The sequence below is a fragment of the Ranitomeya variabilis genome, chromosome 4 (genome assembly GCF_051348905.1).
Source record: "Ranitomeya variabilis isolate aRanVar5 chromosome 4, aRanVar5.hap1, whole genome shotgun sequence".
NCBI classification, from domain to species: Eukaryota; Metazoa; Chordata; class Amphibia; order Anura; family Dendrobatidae; genus Ranitomeya; species Ranitomeya variabilis.
Window position 1 is genome coordinate 524,978,143 of NC_135235.1, and position 19,455 is coordinate 524,997,597.

The 19,455-nt window shown below is 44.1% G+C and overlaps 1 protein-coding gene across 1 annotated transcript in view; it reads left to right on the top strand.

Annotated features, from left to right (window-relative positions):
• The window catches only part of SOCS7 (suppressor of cytokine signaling 7), a 73,454-nt gene that overhangs the window by 1,883 nt on the left and 52,116 nt on the right, over positions 1–19,455 (top strand). The gene's annotated exons all lie outside the window — the stretch shown is intronic.

Here is a 19,455-nt window from a genome sequence, read left to right on the forward strand (position 1 = left end):
AAAACACTTTCTGTGATTTTCTTTTTGTCCCAAGGGTGGTCCCATCAGTGATTGACAGCTATGTCTGTAGCCACACTTGTACAAAGAAAGCTGCCAATCACTGATAAGACCGCCCACTGAACCGAAAATCCCAGAAAGAGCAGAGGATTAAATGATTAAATCTTGGGTTATACTGAATCTTTTATCCACAACTATATATCCATGCACTAAGTTCCCCTGCTCTATAACGTGGTGCCTACACATTGGACTGCATTTTCATGGTGACAGGTTCCCTTTAAATGTTGCTGTCAGAGTTGATTGAGATTTTCAAAGAGAATACTTGTGCATCCATTTTTTGTAGAGCTAGGAAACCCAGGGCCATCGATCATATTCCTTATCGCTAGGCTAACTTCCGCCTATCTACCTTTATTATATAGGTTAATGTACTGGCATGTAAATTTATTACAGCACATAATGGTTAAATATAAATGAAAGGAAATCGGACAGCAGGATTTGTGCTTCAAAGCTATTAAAGAAGCCCTCCCTTAAAGTTTTTTTTTCTTGCACAAAATTTGTGTATATGTAGTGTGTATGCTCACCTACTGCCGCCTATCCCCTGTTAATATACTTGCCTCCCACTGCCTACCCCATTCCAGCTCCTGTTCTCAGTGACGTTACCTCTCTTCACTCTCCGGATCACACTGTGCTCTACGTGACCCAGAAATGTTTTTTACAATTTAAGTCTATAGAGCGTCAGAACTTTGCTTTATAGGTTACATTGTAAGAAGAGGCTTCTGGCTCACTCATGGAACACAGTGATCCGGAGAGTTTGAGGAACGTTGATGTCACTGAGAGAGCAGAATGATGCTGGATATTGGAGAAGGGGGTCGGTGAGTATATTGAAATACACAATGTACACACTATATTATGTATACTGATTTAGTGGAAAAAAAAAGAAATTCATTGGAGGACTTCTTTAAGAAGCACTTTATTACCCCTCTCTGATATTGTTTTTAACCCCTTAAAGGGCCACTGTCACCCCCCTCCAGCCGTTATAAACTAAAAGAGCCACCTTGGGCAGCAGTAATGCTGCAGTCTAACAAGGTGGCTCTTTTAGTTTTTGATTCATTTATTACCTCAATAAAGCGTTTTAAAAATTGGCCACAAATACCAGATATTGTACCTGGAGGCGGTCCGAATCGTCCTCTATCAATCTCCCAACTGCCGTCACTCTTCTCTTCAGGGGCGATGGTCGCCGCCCCTTTCGCGCTGTTACTTCTTAAATCCGGCGCCTGCGCTGTGCGTGCCTGCCTGGGGCAGGCGCAGTCTTCATTGTCAGTCACAGCTCAGACGCAGGGTGCCTGACTGCGCCTGTGCGGGCAGTGCGGCCACCCTGTTCCTAAATCCCCGCCCCGCACTGTGTTATTCATTATGCACAGTGCGGGGCTGGGGTTCCTGGGCATGCGCACTGTGCTTGTCAGACGGTCCCCCGCCTTCCAGCGTTGTTCTTTGTGGCTGTTCAAAACGTCAGCAATGAAACCTGTATATTCCGGCAATGCTGGAAGGCGGGGGAGCGTCTGACAAGCGCAGTGCGCATGCCCAGGAACCCCAGCCCCGCACTGTGCATAATGAATAACACAGTGCGGGCCCCAGGCAGGCACGCACAGCGCAGGCGCCGGATTTAGAAGCAACAGCGCGAAGGGGGCGGCGACCATCGCCCCTGAAGAGAAGAGTGACGGCAGTTGGGAGATTGATAGAGGACGATTCGGACCGCCTCCAGGTACAATATCTGGTATTTGTGGCCAATTTTTAAAACGCTTTATTGAGGTAATAAATGAATCAAAAACTAAAAGAGCCACCTTGTTAGACTGCAGCATTACTGCTGCACAAGGTGGCTCTTTTAGTTTATAACGGCTGGGGGGGGGTGACAGTGGCCCTTTAACTACCGCTGATACGCCTGTTAACGGCTACAGTTAAGTGGCCTTATTCCTCAGCGCCACTTTTTAACAGTGCTGAGAAATAAGGGCATAGTGCACCCCCAACGTCGGAAAATCTCTGTGGTCTCGGAGAACATGATTCCAGTTTTTTTTTTTTTTATCATCCCCAGTCTCGTAATCGCCGTTATTTGAAAAAAAAAAAAAAAAAGTCAGATTTTCAATTCATTTCTCTCTCCTCTGATATGATCTAGCATACCAGAGGAGAGAGAAATGGGGTCCCCCTACCCACCACGTCATCTTCCTGGAAGAAAATGGCACGCGTAGTGTGCCCGCTGAAATCTGGCGGCTGGTACCCAGCAACAATAAGAGATTTCTTCTATTGGTTCATTTTGATAGACCCTATATCAGTGTTCAAAATAAAAAAATAGTAAATCACCCCCCTTTGTCACCACCTTAGATAAACTAAAAAAAAAAAGTACCATATTTCTTCTTGCCTTCTTTGCAGCTAGGGTTGAGGTTAGGGTTTGGGTTGGAGTTAGATTTGAGGGTTCTACTGTTTAGGTACATCAGGGGGTCTCCAAACACGACATGGCACCACCATTGATTCCAGCCAATTTTGCGTTCAAAAAGTCATATGTTGCCCCCTCCCTTCTCAGCGCTGCCATGCGCCCAAACAGTGACTTTCCCCCACATATGGGGTTTTGGAGTACTCAGGAGAAATTGCACAAGAAATTTTGTTTCATTTTCTCCTGATATCCTTGTGAAAATAAAAAAAAGTTTGTGTTTTAAGTAACTTTTTTTGTGAAAAAAGTAAAATGTTAATTTTTTCGTTTCACATTGCTTTAGTTCTCGTGAAGCACCCAAAGGGTTAACAAACTTCTTGAATGTGGTTTTGGTGCAGTTTTTAGAATAGTGACTTTTGGGTATTTTCTGTCATGCTGACACCCCCCCAAACGCACTTGAAATGTGAGTTAGTCCCTTAAAAAAAAAAAAAAAAAATTGTAAATTTTGTTGGAAAAAATCAACTTTTATCTTTTATAACGTCCTAACAAAAAAATTGTTTTCGGAATTGTGCTGATGTAAAATAGTCTTGTGGGAGATGTTATTTATTAACTATTTTGTGTAATATGACTCAGATTTAAGGGCATAAAAATTAAAAGTTTGAAAAGTTCAAAATTTTTGCCAAATCTCTTGTTTTTTTTTTTGTTTTTTTTACAAATTAAAGCAAGTCATATCAAATCAATTTTACCACTAACCTGAAGTACAAAATGCGTTCCAGAGCTATAACCTCATAAAGTGACAGTGATCAGAATTGTAAAAATTGGCTTGGTCACTAAGGGGTTAATGAACCCAGTACTATTCTTGAGTGTCATCAGTGTTTAGCACACACATGGCCTGCAAAAAACATAGGCATGTGAACAGCCCTATATATTATAAAGGGAATGTTATCTGTGTACTGTATATACTCGAGTATAAGCCGACCCCCCCCCCCCCTAATTTTGCCACAAAAAACTGGGAAAACTTAATGACTCGAGTATAAGCTTAGGGTGGGAAATGCAGCAGCTACCAGTAAATTTCAAAAGTAAAAATAGATACCAATAAAAGTAAAATTGAGACATCAGTAGGTTGTGTTTTTGAATATCCATATTGAATCAGGAGCCCCATATAATGCTCCATACAGTTCATGATGGCCCCATAAGATGCTCCATACAAAATATGCCCCATATAATGCTCCATAAAGTTTGATGGGCCCCATAAGATGCTCCATATTAAAATATGCCCCATATAATCCTGCATAAAGGTTAATAATGGCCCCATAAGATGCTCCATAGAGACATTTGCCCAATATAATGCTGCACAAATGTTGATTATGGCCCCATAAGATGCTCCATAGATATTTACCCCATATAGTGCTGCACAAACGTTAATTATGACCCCTATGGGAGGTGGAGCCGCATATTCATTACTGTAATGAGCGGTACCATGTGACCGCTCAGTACAGGAAGAAGCTGAGGCGCTGGGAGAACCAGGAACCGCGCCAGAAGCAGGTGAGTATTACTAGACAGCCCCCGCTCCCCCTCCCCTGCCGACCCCTGGGTATGACTCGAGTATAAGCCGAGAGGGGGACTTTCAGCCCCAAAAAATGGGCTGAAAATCTCAGCTTATACTCGAGTATATACGGTAGTTTCATTTAACCTCTTAGGCTATGTGCACACGTAGAATGGTCCACTGCAGATTTTTCCGCAGTGGATTTGATAAATCTGCAGGGCAAAAACGCTGTCTTTTTGCTGTGGATTTCACGGCGGTTTTCTATAGGAGCAGCTGTAAAACCGCTGCGGAATCCGCAGAAGGAAGTGACATGCTGTGGAATGTAAACCGCTGCGTTTCCGCGCGTTTTTTTCCGCAGCATGTGCACAGCGTTTTTTGTTTCCCATAGGTTTACATTGTAATGTAAACTCATGAGAACCTGCTGCTGCGGAAACACTGCAAATCCGCAGCGTTTTCCACATCGTGTGCACATACCCTCAGTGACGGAGCCAAATTTTTGAAATCGGTATCACTTTATGTGGTAATAACTCTGGAACGCTTCAACAAATCCCAGTGATTTTGATAGTTTTTTCGTGACACATTATACTTTATGATAATGGTAAATTTAGGTCGATATGTTTTGTGCTTATTTATAAAAAATATTAGAAATTTGAGAAAAATGTTAAAAAAATTGCAATTTTCAAACTTTGAATGATTGTCCCTTTAATCCAGATAGTCATACCCCAGCAAAACATTAATAAATAACATTTCTCTCATGTCTGCTTAAGGCTACGTTCACACTAGCGTTGTGCGTCGGCGACGCAACGCACAACGCACGCAAAAACGCGTCAAAACGCACGCAAAAACGCTGCGTTTTGCGACGCATGCGTCGGTTTTTGCCGAAAATCGGACGCAAGAAAAATGCAACTTGTTGCGTTTTCTTGGTCCGACGCTTGCGGCAAAAAAGACGCATGTGTCGCACAACGCAACAAAAAAAACGCATGCGTCCCCCATGTTAAGTATAGGGGCGCATGACGCATGCGTCGCCGACGCAAACCCGATGCACATTAGCTTAACGCTAATGTGAACGTAGCCTTACATCAGCACCATTTGTAAAATGTTCTTTTATTTTGTTAGCATTTTAGGAGGTTTAAAAATGTAGCAGCAATTTTTCAGTCTTTCAAGGAAATTTAAAAAATTTGTTTTTTAGGGACTTAGCCATGTTTGAAGTGCCTTTAGGGGTCCCATACATTGGGAAACCCCCAAAAGTGATACCATTTTAAAAACGGTACCCCCTGACATATTGAAAACTGCTGTCAGGTAGTTTATTAACCATTCAGTTGCTTTTCAGGAATTAATGCAAAGTGACATGACAGAAATGACAATGTGTATTTTTACCACCTAAATGCCTCTAACTTCTGAAGAGGTTACAACAGCCGGCAGACTTGGGCCCGAATTTGGTCATGAATTGCCAATCGCAAACATCAGGACCACACAATCATGATCTGAGGGCACCAATTGGGATTAGGAGGAAGCCCCCACACTGTTAACCATTTACAATGATGTAGTCACTATTGAAAGCAGCATCTAAGGGGTTAAACAGATTTGAATGCTGCAAACACTGATCATGGCTGATGCAGCAAGTTGTCAGCTATAGTGTACTGCCGACAGCTGCTGGATTGTCACCTGTGCGGGGAGGCTATTCTCTTATATCTCAGGTCAGTTAAGACGTATTGGCGGTCATTAATGGGCTAAAAAAAAAAATCTGTGTTCTAATGTATACATGCCAAATTGACCTGCGTATAGTACATTATGCAAACCCTCACCACAGCCAAGGTGAACACATGCAAAAAAAAAAAGTTTAACCCGTGGCATGTAGAATGGAAAATTAATACTCTGGTCTTAGGGCCAAAATTAGCCCAGTATTCAACTGTTTTAAAGGGATTTTTCTAACTAAAGCTTCATTGAGATGTCAGTGTTTTTTCTCATACACACAGAAAAGTTCTGATTTTCATCAGTGTGCTGGTAAGATTTTCTTCAGCGTTTAGGTAGTGTCAATTTTTGTAATTAGTTTCAGCACATGAGAACATTTCTCTAGCTTCTCCTGTCAAAAATGAATATCAGAAAGAAATATAATGCAACTTATGTTGACATCCTAGTGCTGTTAAAAATTTTTTTTTTTTCTTCTTCCTCAGACCCATTGGCAAGTTTGATCCTTGATTCTGATCTAGATTGGAAATGTCTCCACGTTTTGATGTGGACCATGTGGTCCAAAAAAATACATGGACGTGTGGAGAGTTCTATAAATTATAATGGGATTTGAGTTCTATCTGTGAAAACCACTGATAAAACCAGTGCATAAAAGCCAATGTCTGAATAAAGGTACCTTCACACGAAACGACATTATAACGATATCGCTAGCAATCCGTGACGTTGCAGCGTCCTCGCTAGCGATATCGTTTCGTTTGACACGCAGCAGCGATCAGGATCCTGCTGTGATGTCGCTGGTCGCTGAATAAAGTCCAGAACTTTATTTGGTCGTCCGATCGCTGTGTATCGTTGTGTTTGAAAGCAAAAGCAACGATACCAGCGATATTTTACACTGGTAACCAGGGTAAACATCGGGTTACTAAGCGCAGGGCCGCGCTTAGTTACCCGATGTTTACCCTGGTTACTAGCGTAAAATGTAAAAAAAACAAACAGCACATACTCACATTGCGTCCCCTGCAGTCTGCTTCCTCCTCTGACTCAGCGCCGCAAAGTGAAAGTGAAAGCAGCACAGCGGTGACGTCACCGCTCTGCTCTCACTGTACGGCGCTCAGTCAGTCAGGAAGTGGACGCAGGGGGACGTGAATGTAAGTATGTGCTGTTTGTTTTTTTTAGATTTTACGCTGGTAACCAGGGTAAACATCGGGTTACTAAGCGCGGCCCTGCGCTTAGTTACCCGATGTTTACCCTGGTTACCAGGGGACCTCGGCATAGTTGATCGCTGGAGAGCGGTCTGTGTGACAGCTCTCCAGCGACCAAACAGCGACGCTGCAGCGATCGACATCGTTGTCGCTATCGCTGCAGCGTCGCTTCGTGTGAAGGTACCTTAAGGCCGATGATGTGAACTGCACTGTTGGTTGAATTTTCAAGATGAGCCGTGGTGTTCTTCCCTCTCCACAGACTTTTCCTTGATAGGCAGTAGGTGTAATTTGATGCATCACTCCAGACAGATTTGTAGGCAGATATAGGCTACTTTCACACATCAGGTTTTTTGCATCAGGCACAATCCGGTAAATGTTGGAAAAAAACGAATCCAGCGCAGATTGTGAAAAACTGATGTGACGGGTCCGGCTAGCATATCCAGATAATTGGATAAAAAAAATTTGGAGCATGCTCAATTTAAAAAAACGGAATCTGGCTCCGGAATCTGTCATTTTCTGGATCCGACACCTTCCGGCTCCCATTCTAGCAAACAGCTTCCATTCTAGCTTTTTCGCCAGAGACAAAAAACATTGCTATGGACGTTTTTTCCAGAAACCGGAAAAGGCAGATCCTGCGAAAACCGGACGAAACGCAATGTCATCCGGCGCAATGCGGCACTAATACAAGTCTATGGGAAAAAAAATAGATCCGGCAGCAACATTCGCCGGATCCGTTTTTTTTTTAAATTTAACCGGATTGAACCTGACAGCGAAAACCTGATGTGTGAAAGTGGCCTAAGTTTTCAAGCATGAATGATCAGTGTAGGAGACAAAAAGTGACTGATAAGTGTGAAAAGTAACATTTTTCTCTACTAACATATTGCAAAGTGTCGAATCTTCACTTGTAGTTGTTTTATTAAAGTGTAGTTGCTATACAAGTTGTAGCTTAATGATCTATTGAACATTCTGATTGGTCTGAGAAAAATGACCAACCCCCCTCCACCCCGCTTCTATCCGTTCCAAAAAAAAAAAAAGAATGTACAGTAAACTGTTCACTGGGCATAAATAGTTCACAAATTGCTCTATTGACAATTTTTCTGATTTATTAGGGTACCGTCTCACATAACGATTTACCAACGATCACGACCAGCGATACGACCTGGCCGTGATCGTTGGTAAGTGGTTGTGTGGTCGCTGGGGAGCTGTCACACAGACAGCTCTCCAGCGACCAACGATGCCGAAGGCCCCGGGTAACCAGGGTAAACATCGGGTTACTAAGCGCAGGGCCGCGCTTAGTAACCCGATGTTTACCGTGGTTACCAGCGTAAAAGTAAAAAAAACAAACCGTACATACTCACATTCCGGTGTCTGTCCCACGGCGTTCTGCTTCTCTGCACTGTGAGCGCTGGCCGGCCGGAAAGCGAGCACAGCGGTGACGTCACCGCTGTGCTTTCCGGCTGGCGCAGACACAGTGCAGAGAAGCAGAACGCCGGGGGACAGACACCGGAATGTGAGTATGTACGGTTTGTTTTTTTTTTACTTTTACGCTGGTAACCACGGTAAACATCGGGTTACTAAGCGCGGCCCTGCGCTTAGTAACCCGATGTTTACCCTGGTTACAAGCGAACGCATCGCTGGATCGCTGTCACACACAACGATCTAGCGATGACAGCGGGAGATCCAGCGACGAAAGAAAGTTCCAAACGATCTGCTACGACGTACGATTCTCAGCAGGGTCCCTGATTGCTGCTGCGTGTCAGACACAGCGATATCGTATGGATATCGCTGGAACGTCACGGATCGTACCGTCGTAGCGACAAAAGTGCCACTGTGAGACGGTACCCTTAGAGATGCAAGTGAGTAGTTATCCAATATACTGTAATAGAGCTCTGAGACCCCAAACCACTTAGACACTACTCTGAGACTTCTGCTACTGGAAATCTGTCCCAAACAAAAGTTAAAAGATCTCTGAAATCCGAGAATCATAGATTCCAATAGAAAATGTATGAGCATCACCAAGGGGGGTGTGAGCCTTACAGGGCTGATTCATTCTAAACATTGGTGGTGATCACGGACTTCACCCTCGTCGTCTTCTCACATGCATCTATGACAACAGTTTATCATAGGTGTCCTATTTGTGCTCTATTCTGTTTATACCACAGACAGAATATTTCTCATTTTGAGGGCAAATTATCGGATGGAGAATTACATTCAGAGGAGCTACAGATGTAATGTAATAGCGTAGAGCTTATACCCCTTTTATACTGCTCAGAGATCTGTTATGGATACCTGACACCATCTTGCAATTTCCTTGTATTGTTCAGTTATTTATCCATATGGCTGCCATGTAATACTACAATTACCCTGCAGTAGCCACTACAAGGGAAATGCGCCCTTCTGGCCTGCTGCTTGCCAGGAGCAGGATCTGTGGCATTACGGGATGCATCTGATTGTGGCAGCGCTCACATTCTGGAAGGGGCAGTCCAGGTCATTGTGGTCTGATCTGCAGCTCTCAGCAGCTGGCACTACAGTGTATGAATCTGTGCTGGACCACTTCATGCAGTGTTGACATCCAATTGTTGTAGGATAATTTTGCTTGTGCTGCTAATTGGAGCAATTTGCAAAGTAAGCCATGTATATTTGCTGCAGTTTCCCGAATGTATTCTTGTGGTGCTTGTAGGTGGTTTGCAGACGTACCTGTGACACAGAGGTCCACAGGTAGAAAGTGTTGCCCATCCAGCCATCACATCAGAACAGGAGCTGGAATATATGTGAAGCATGTAATTTATGGTGAGCAGTGGTTTTATCGTTTAGATATATATATATATAGTTGACATTAGGAGCTGATGTTGCTGCAAAGAACTCCACATCCTGCCTCACTCTAGTTTTCCCTGATAAACTATTTATGTACTGTCCGTATGCTAGACACTAAATGTGTGACTGGTTGTAGTTACACCCGTGAGATCATCGGCCAAAATGCAATGGTGGTAATAACTCTCTAGGCACCTTCAGTGCAGTCCCCACCAAGCTGACTGTCCCTGTCTATGTGGCTCAGTGCTGCTACTACAGTGAATGCATTCCCTGGCTCATTTTCTCTGCTGATTGGTTGGAATACCAAGGGTCCGATCGTTTTTTTTAGAATTGGCTATCTTAGGAGGAATCTGTTTGTGCAGGTAACTATTACTGTGCAGAATTATTAGGCAACTTAATAAAAACTAAATATAATCCCATCTTACTTGTTTATTTTCACCAGGTAAACCAATATAACTGCACAAAATCTACTATATAATTGTCTAAGGGTCACTTCCGTCTTTCTGTCTGTCTGTCCTTCTATCTGTCACGGATATTCATTGGTCGCGGCCTCTGTCTGTCATGGAATCCAAGTTGCTGATTGGTCTCGCCAGCTGCCTGTCATGGCTGCCGCGACCAATCAGCGACGGGCACAGTCCGATTAGTCCCTCCCTACTCCCCTGCAGTCACTGCCCGGCATCCGCTCCATACTCCCCTCCAGTCACCGCTCACACAGGGTTAATGCCGGCGGTAACGGACCGCCTTAAGCAGCGGGTAACTCACTCCGTTACCGCCGCTATTAACCCTGTGTGACCAAGTTTTTACTATTGATGCTGCCTATGCAGCGTCAATAGTAAAAACATCTAATGTTTAAAAATAATTAAAAAAAAATTAAAAATCATTATATACTCTCCTTCCGCCGGCAGGTTTCGGTGGCAAGGATGGTATGCGCAACGTTATCACAGGGCCTGCACGAGAAGGACCTGCCATGACGTCACGGTCATGTGACCGCGACGTCATCACAGGCTCTGCGCGAGAAGGACCTGCCATAACGTCACGGTCATGTGACCGTGACGTCATGGCAGGTCCTTCTCGCGCAGGCGCGAAGAAGCTGCGGTACCATGGGACAGGCAGGGACAGCGCCAGGAGCAGGTGAGTATTTCATATTCACCTGTCTGCGTTCCATCTGCCGGGCGCCTCTCTTCCCGTCCTCTTGCAGTGACTGTGCAGGTCAGAGGGCGCGATGACGTATTAGTGTGCGCGCCGCCCTCTGCCTGAACAGTCAGTGCGGAGAGACGAGATGCTGAGGAGCAGCGACGAGAGGTGAGTATGTGTTTGTTTTGTTTTTTTGTTTTTTTATTGCAGCAGCACTACATGTGGCACAATGCTGTATGGTCTATATGGGGCCATAAAGAACTGCATGGAGCATTATATGGGGCATCTATGGGGCCAGAACTGCATGGAGCATTATATGGGGCATCTATGGGGCCAGAACTGCATGGAGCATTATATGGGGCATCTATGGGGCCATAACTGCATGGAGCATTATATGGGGCCATAACTGCATGGAGCATTATATGGGCCATCTATGGGGCCATAACTGCATGGAGCATTATATGGGGCATCTATGGGGCCAGAACTGCATGGAGCATTATATGGGGCATCTATGGGGCCAGAACTGCATGGAGCATTATATGGGGCATCTATGGGGCCGGAACTGCATGGAGCATTATATGGGGCATCTATGGGGCCGGAACTGCATGGAGCATTATATGGGGCATCTATGGGGCCAGAACTGCATGGAGCATTATATGGGGCATCTATGGGGCCGGAACTGCATGGAGCATTATATGGGGCATCTATGGGGCCAGAACTGCATGGAGCATTATACTAAGTGACTGGGCAAAATACTACGTGGACATGCATATTCTAGAATACCCGATGCGTTAGAATCGGGCCACCATCTAGTTTAGAAATAAACATTTCTGACATGCAAAAACAAAACCCCAAAAAATTAGTGACCAATATAACTACCTTTCTTTATGATGACACTCAACAGCCTTCCATCCATAGATTCTGTCAGTTGCTTGATCTGTTTATGATCAACATTGCGTGCAGCAGCCACCACAGCCTACCAGACACTGTTCCGAGAGGTGTACTGTTTTCCCTCCCTGTAGATCTCACATTTTATGAGGGACCACAGGTTCTCTATGGGGTGCAGATCAGGTGAACAAGGGGGCCTTGTCATTATTTTTTCTTCTTTGAGACCTTTACTGGCCAGCCACGCTGTGAAGTAGTTGGAGGCATGTGATGGAGCATTGTCCTGCATGAAAATCATGTTTTTCTTGAACGATACCGACTTCTTCCTGTACCACTGCTTGAAGAAGTTGTCTTCCAGAAACTGGCAGTAGGCCTGGGAGTTGAGCTTCACTCCATCCTCAACCCGAAAAGGTCCCACAAGTTCATCTTTGATGATACCAGCCCATACCACTCCCCACCTCCACCTTGCTGGCGTCTGAGTCGGAGTGGAGCTCTCTGCCCTTTACTGATCCAGCCTCTTGCCCATCAAGAGGCACTCATCAGTCCATAAAACCTTTGAAAAGTCAGTCTTAAGATATGTCTTGGCCCAGTCTCGACATTTTATCTTATGTTTCTTGTTCAAAGGTGGTCGTTTTTCAGCCTTCCTTACCTTGGCCATGTCCCTGAGTATCGCACACCTTGTGCTTTTTGTTACTCCAGTAATGTTGCAGCTCTGAAATATGGCAAAACTGGTGGCAAATGGCATCTTGACCAGCTTCACGCTTGATTTTCCTCAATTCATGAGCAGTTATTTTGCTCCTTTTTTGCCCAACACGCTTCTTGCCACCCTGTTGGCTATTTGCCATGAAACGCTTGATTGTTCGGTGATCACGCTTCAAAAGTTTGGCAATTTCAAGACTGCTGCATTCCTCTGCAAGACATCTCACAATTCTGGACTTTTCAGAGCCCGTCAAATCTCTCTTCTGACCCATTTTGCCAAAGGAAAGGAAGTTGCCTAATAATTAAGCACACCTTATATAGGGTTTTGATGTCGTTGGACAACACCCCTCCTCATTATAGAGATGCTCATCACCTGCTTTACTTAATTGGTAGTTGCCTCTAAAGCCTGAACAGCTTGGAGTAGGACAACATGTATAAGGCTGCCGTCACACTAGCGAGTTTTACGGACGTAAGAGCGCATAAAATACGTCCGTAAAATACGCCTAACAAACGGCCCAATTATTCCCAATGGGTCAGGTCCTATCAGCCGTATATAACGCATCCGTAATATACGCCTTTCTACGGCCGAACAAAATCGCAGCATGCTGCGTTTGTCAGCGTATTGCGCAAAAAATACACCAATAAAAGTCTATGGGGGCGAGAAAAATACGGATTCCAACCTGTTTGTTTATTTCATTAAAATACTTTTTAATAACGTGGGGTTTTTTTTAACCCTTTCAGACAATTGGATTAATAATGGATAGGTGACATAATTGATGCCTCTCCATTATTAATCTGACTTAATGTCACCTTACAATAGCAATGTGACATTAACCCTTCATTACCCCATATCCCACAGCTACATGGGAGTGGGAAGAGAGTGGCCAAGTGCCAGAATTGGCGCATCTTCCAGATGTGCCTTTTCTGGGGTGGCTGGGGGCAGATGTTTGTAGCCAGGGGGGGCCAATAACCATGGACCCTCTCCTGGCTATTAATATCTGCCCTCAGTCACTGGCTTTACCACTCTGGCGGAGAAAATTGCGCCCACGCCAATTTTTTTCCGCGATTTAACCCTTCATTTTAGCATCTACAGCGCCCAAATTTTGCACATACACACTACTAACATTAGTAGTGTGGAATATGCAAAAAAAAAAGGGGATATGAGATGGTTTACTGTATGTAAACCATGTCTCATATCCTGTCGGGTTTGTGAAGGAGAAATGAGAAGCCGGCAATTGATTTTACCGGCTTTTCACATATATCGCGCTGAATTAAATATAAATACAGAATATATGTGTGTCTCAATGACACATACCGTATTTATCGGACTATAAGACGCACCGTGTTATAAGACGCACCCCAAATTTGGGGTGAAAAATGCAGAAAAAAAGATTTTTTATAAGATGGGGGTCCGTCTTATTGTCCGAATTTAAGATCTCTTACCTGAGGGCAGGCAGTGGCAGAGCAGGGTCACAGGAGGCATGGTGGTGGCAGAGGTGAGGTGATGCTGAGGTGCGGTGGGCGGAACGGCGTGCACCTGAGCAGGGTCCCATCCTGCTTAGGTGGGTGACGCCGTGGCCTGGTGTCCATGGGGAGGTTGCTGTGGCGGTGGCAGACGTGCGGTCACTTCCTCAGGTGGCAGCGGCCAGGGTCCCTTCCACATTTGAGGTGACGCCACAGCAGTAGTGAAGGAGAGCAGCAGAGCTGGGTGGTTTTCCTGGTGGCGGCGGGCTTACCGGCATTGTGGCGGCGACAGAGGTGCGGGCATGATGTGGCACGGTGAGCTGTATGGCGTGAGCAGGTCCCATCCATATTTGAGGTGAATCCGCGGCCCGGTATTGATGGAGAGCAGCAGCGCTGGTGAGTTACGGTATTTTCCGGTGGCGGCGACCATCTTGCTGAGGCCGCGCGTGCGCAGATTCACTACTCTGCGTTCCAGGGCTTCAGGAAAATGGCCGCCGCGATCTCCATCTGCGCACGCGCGGCCTCCCGCGGCCATTTTCCTGAAGCCCTGGGACGCAGAGTAGTGAATCTGCGCACGCGCGGCCTCAGCAAGATGGCCGCCGCCACCGGAAAATACCGTAACTCACCAGCGCTGCTGCTCTTCATCAATACCGGGCCGCGGATTCACCTCAAATATGGATGGGACCTGCTCACACCATACAGCTCACCGTGTCACATCATCCCCGCACCTCTGTCACCTCCACAATGCCGGTAAGCCTGCGTTCCGAATATAAGACGCACCCCCCATTTTCCTCACAATTTTTTTGGGGAAAAAGTGCGTCTTATATTCCGAAAAATACGGGATATAGATATATATATATAGATAGATAGATAGAAAAAAGGAACAGCACACTGCTATTACTTATCTCCGGGTGCATAGCCTCCAGGCAACCTGTCCACTGGTCGTCCACATTCAATAAATATCAAAGAAGAGGCAGCACTCCATTTCTTCCAAAAAGTATAGGATTTATTCAAATCCACATGTCAGTGCGACGTTTCAGCTCTACTGAGCTTTTCTCAAGCAGTGGATACAGCTTCCTTAGTGCATATATATAGTACTCAGCCATCCTTAATTACAGCCGTTTGTGTTAAGTTATATACGGTACTTAAATATTTCTAATAAAGTGCATCTGTGCATTATATGTGTAAACAGTTTATGGGCCATGCCGTTCTTACCGCCACAGGAGCTTGTTAGTGATGGAGGACGCCATTAGATCTGTCGGCGTTCATAGACATCTATTGTGCATGTCCGTTACGTCATATTGCTTGGTTGAACTGCAGGTCAATGGTTGAATTCGGCGCATGCGCAGTAGCGCTAGAATTCGCCATCTTTTTGGTGGTATAGTTCCTTTAGTGCTATACGTGTATATGCGCAGGCGAAAGGGGCGTATTAATGCGCCATTTAGCTAATTAAATATGTAAGCAGGCAAAAAAGCGTCAAATGACGCCACCTACTGAAAATATACATAACCATTATCGCCACCATTCAGCATATATAGAATTCATAGCATTTTTTAACTGCCAGTACCGTCTACATTCTATATGGACTATAGTCCGTAAAAAAATATATATATATCGCCTTAGGGACATTATTAACACTGCCCTGATACTACGAGTATAACCTTGTACAGGCCACACCCGCAGTTCCAATAGCGTTCAGCTATACGCAAGTCAAACCCCTACGGTCAAACTGCCCACAGTCAGAATTGCTATATGGCAGTGTAATATCCCGGCGTATTACCAATGTTCTCCTACATACAACATGTTACTGTTATGCTTTTAATTTAGGAAATGTAATTAATGCATTTTCCTAATTTTATTCTCTGTTTAGATAAGAAGTCGACCATGCTGGAATATTGCCTGGAAGGACCTTGTGAACATGGAGGACACATATATTAATATTAAAAAAGTCTGGAAATTTATATATTATGTAATATAAAATTTTATTCAATTTACTTAGCATGTATTGCGTTGAACTGAGGCCAATTAAATAAAGCAAGTTAAATGAACGCTATAGTATCCGTCATGTTGTATGTAGGAGAACATTGGTAATACGCCGGGATATTACACTGCCATATAGCAATTCTGACTGTGGGCAGTTTGACCGTAGGGGTTTGACTCGCGCATAGCTGAACGCTATTGGAACTGCGGGTGTGGCCTGTACAAGGTTATACTCGTAGTATCAGGGCAGTGTTAATAATGTCTCTAAGGCGATATATATATATATATATATATATATATATATATATATATATATTTTTACGGACTATAGTCCATATAGAATGTAGACGGTACTGGCAGTTAAAAAATGCTATGAATTCTATATATGCTGAATGGTGGCGATAATGGTTATGTATATTTTCAGTAGGTGGCATCATTTGACGCTTCTTTGCCTGCTTACATATTTAATTAGCTAAATGGCGCATTAATACGCCCCTTTCGCCTGCGCATATACACGTATAGCACTAAAGGAACTATGCCACCAAAAAGATGGCGAATTCTAGCGCTACTGCGCATGCGCCGAATTCAACCATTGACCTGCAGTTCAACCAAGCAATATGACGTAACGGACATGCGCAATAGATGTCTATGAACGCCGACAGATCTAATGGTGTCCTCCATCACTAACAAGCTCCTGTGGCGGTAAGAACGGCATGGCCCATAAACTGTTTACACATATAATGCACAGATGCACTTTATTAGATATATTTAAGTATATAACTTAACACAAACGGCTGTAATTAAGGATGGCTGAGTACTATATATATATATATATATATATATATATATATATACATACATACATACATACATACATACATACATACATACATACATACATACATACATACATACATACATACATACATACATACATACATACGCACTAAGGAAGCTATATCCACTGCTTGAGAAAAGCTCAGTAGAGCTGAAATGTCGCACTGACATGTGGATTTGAATAAATCCTATACTTTTTGGAAGAAATGGAGTGCTGCCTCTTCTTTGATATTTATATATATATATACTGTATATATGTTTTACCGAACATTTGAGCACATAAATCCATTAGATGTCGGTTTTGCAAGCCTGCGAGAAAATATTGCAGTACGGATGCCATACGGATTACATACGGAGGATGCCATGCGCAAAATACGCTGACACACCCTGCCTACGGATGACATACGGACCACTATTTTGGGAACATTTCTCCATATTACGGCCGTAAAAAACGGACCGTATTGTCTTACGCTGAGTGTGACGCCGGCCTAAAAAGTATCATATGATCAAAATACAACTTGCCTAATAATTCTGCACACAGTGTATTTTACTTGTGGTTTTGTGCCGCATCCTGTCTTGTGACTGGTAAGGAAATGCTGTATAGTAGCACATCATTTGGTTAGAGGAGCTTTATTATAGTCAAAGTTGATGAGCTTTATTAGAGACCTCAGTTATATATCCTGTGAGGGGGATCATATGCGAGGGTCAATGTGTGTCCCCCAGGATGCAGACAGGGTCCTATTAGACCCGCTGGAGCCCCTTGTGTTCAAAGCAGAACGCCTGTGAATCACAAGTCCAAATAAGTGTGGATTGGGTCCAAGTAGTTGACCCAGTCAGATTTTTAGGAAAACCCGTCAAGGGCTTTTATTTTTAGAGGGATTTGCGGGTTTGGTAGTGGGGAGAATCCCTCTCTCCACTCTGGGTTTTAGAAATGGCTCTATAGTCACGATTCCATTTAATTCTGTCAGTTTTGTCTTGGTTTGGTCAGTTTGGAGTTTTCAAGCTGCAGAGCAGAAAGCTCTGTGCACCCAGGTCTGTGTGGACCTAACACAGAGCCAGGGACTTCAAGGAGGCTGACGCACCCAAAAAACACGGCGGTGTCATTGCCCACGGCAAGGGGTTTTGATCACGGACTGTATTTGTGGAGACCCGGCTGCGATCCGGAGGATATCACTCCTGTATGTGAGTCTGAGAATAAAGACCTTGTTTATGTTGAACTTACTGTGATCTCTGCCTGTCTATCACACTGCACCAACCCCGCTGCACTACAATCTATCATTGCAATACTAAGTAATCGTCTTCTTTAAGACTCACAAAAAACAGTGCGTCATCCCTTGTAGAGTCCGTGATAGGCCCTTAAAAGCCCTGAAGATTTGGGGTCCTGAGGTTGCCAACCCATTGCTTGAAACAATTGTCTGATGAAAGCCTATAGTAGTCACAGCATAGTGCGAGGAGGACATTGGTAAGTATAAAGCCTATAGTAGGCACCAGCGTAGTGGGAGGATGACAGTGGTAAGAACTTTTCAACCTTTTCCCACATATCATGCTTCAAACATAAAGATACCAAATGTACATTTTTGGTGAAGAATCAACAACAAGTGGAACACAATTGTGAGATTGAACTAAATTTATTGGTAATTTAAAATTTTTGTGGAAATTCACAAACTGAAAATTGGGCGTGCAATATTATTCTGCCCCTTTACTTTCAATGCAGCAAACTCACTCCAGAAGTTCATTGTGGATCTCTGAATGATCCAATGTTGTCCTAAATGCCTAATGATGATAAATATAATCCACCTGTGTAATCAAGTCTCCGTATAAATGCACCTACTCTGTGATAGTCTCAGGGTTCTGTTTGAAGCACAGAGAGCATCATGAAGACCAAGGAACACAACAGGCAGGTCCGTGATACTGTTGTGGAGAAGTTTAAAGCCGGATTTGGATACAAAATGGTTTCCAAAACTTTAAACATCCCAAGGAGCACTGTGCAAGCGATCATATTGAAATGGAAGGAGTATCATACCCCTGCAAATCTACCAAGACCCGACCGTCCCTCTAAACTTTGATCTCAAACAAGGAGAAGACTGATCAGAGATGCAGCCAAGAGGCCCATGATCACTCTGGATGAACTGCAGAGATCTACAGCTGAGGTGGGACAGTCTGTCCATAGGACAACAATCGGTCGTACACTGCACAAATCTGGCCTTTATGGAAGCGTGGCAAGAAGAAAGCCATTTCTCAAAGATTACCATAAAAAGTGTTTAAAGTTTGCAACAATCCACCTGGGAAACACACCAAACATGTGGAAGAAGGTGCTCTGGTCAGATGAAACCAAAATCAAACTTTTTGGCAACAATGCCAAACGATATGTTTGGCATAAAGACAACACAGCTCATCACCCTGAACACACCATCCCCACTGTCAAACATGTTGGTGGCAGCATCATGGTTTGGGCCTGCTTTTCATCAGCAGGGACAAGGAAAATGGTTAAAATTGATGAGAAGATGGATGGAGCCAAACACAGGACCATTCTTGAAGAAAACCTGTTGGTGTCCGCAAATGACCTGAGACTGGGACGGAGATTTGTCTTCCAAAAAGATAATGATCCCAAACATAAAGCAAAATCTACAATGGAGTGGTTCACAAATAAACGTATCCAGGTGTTAGAATGGCCAAGTAAAAGTCCAGGCTTCAATCCAATCGAGAATCTGTGGAAAGAGCTGAAGACTGCTGTACACAAACGATCTCCATCAAACCTCACTGAGCTCCAGCTGTTTGCCAAGGAAGAAAGG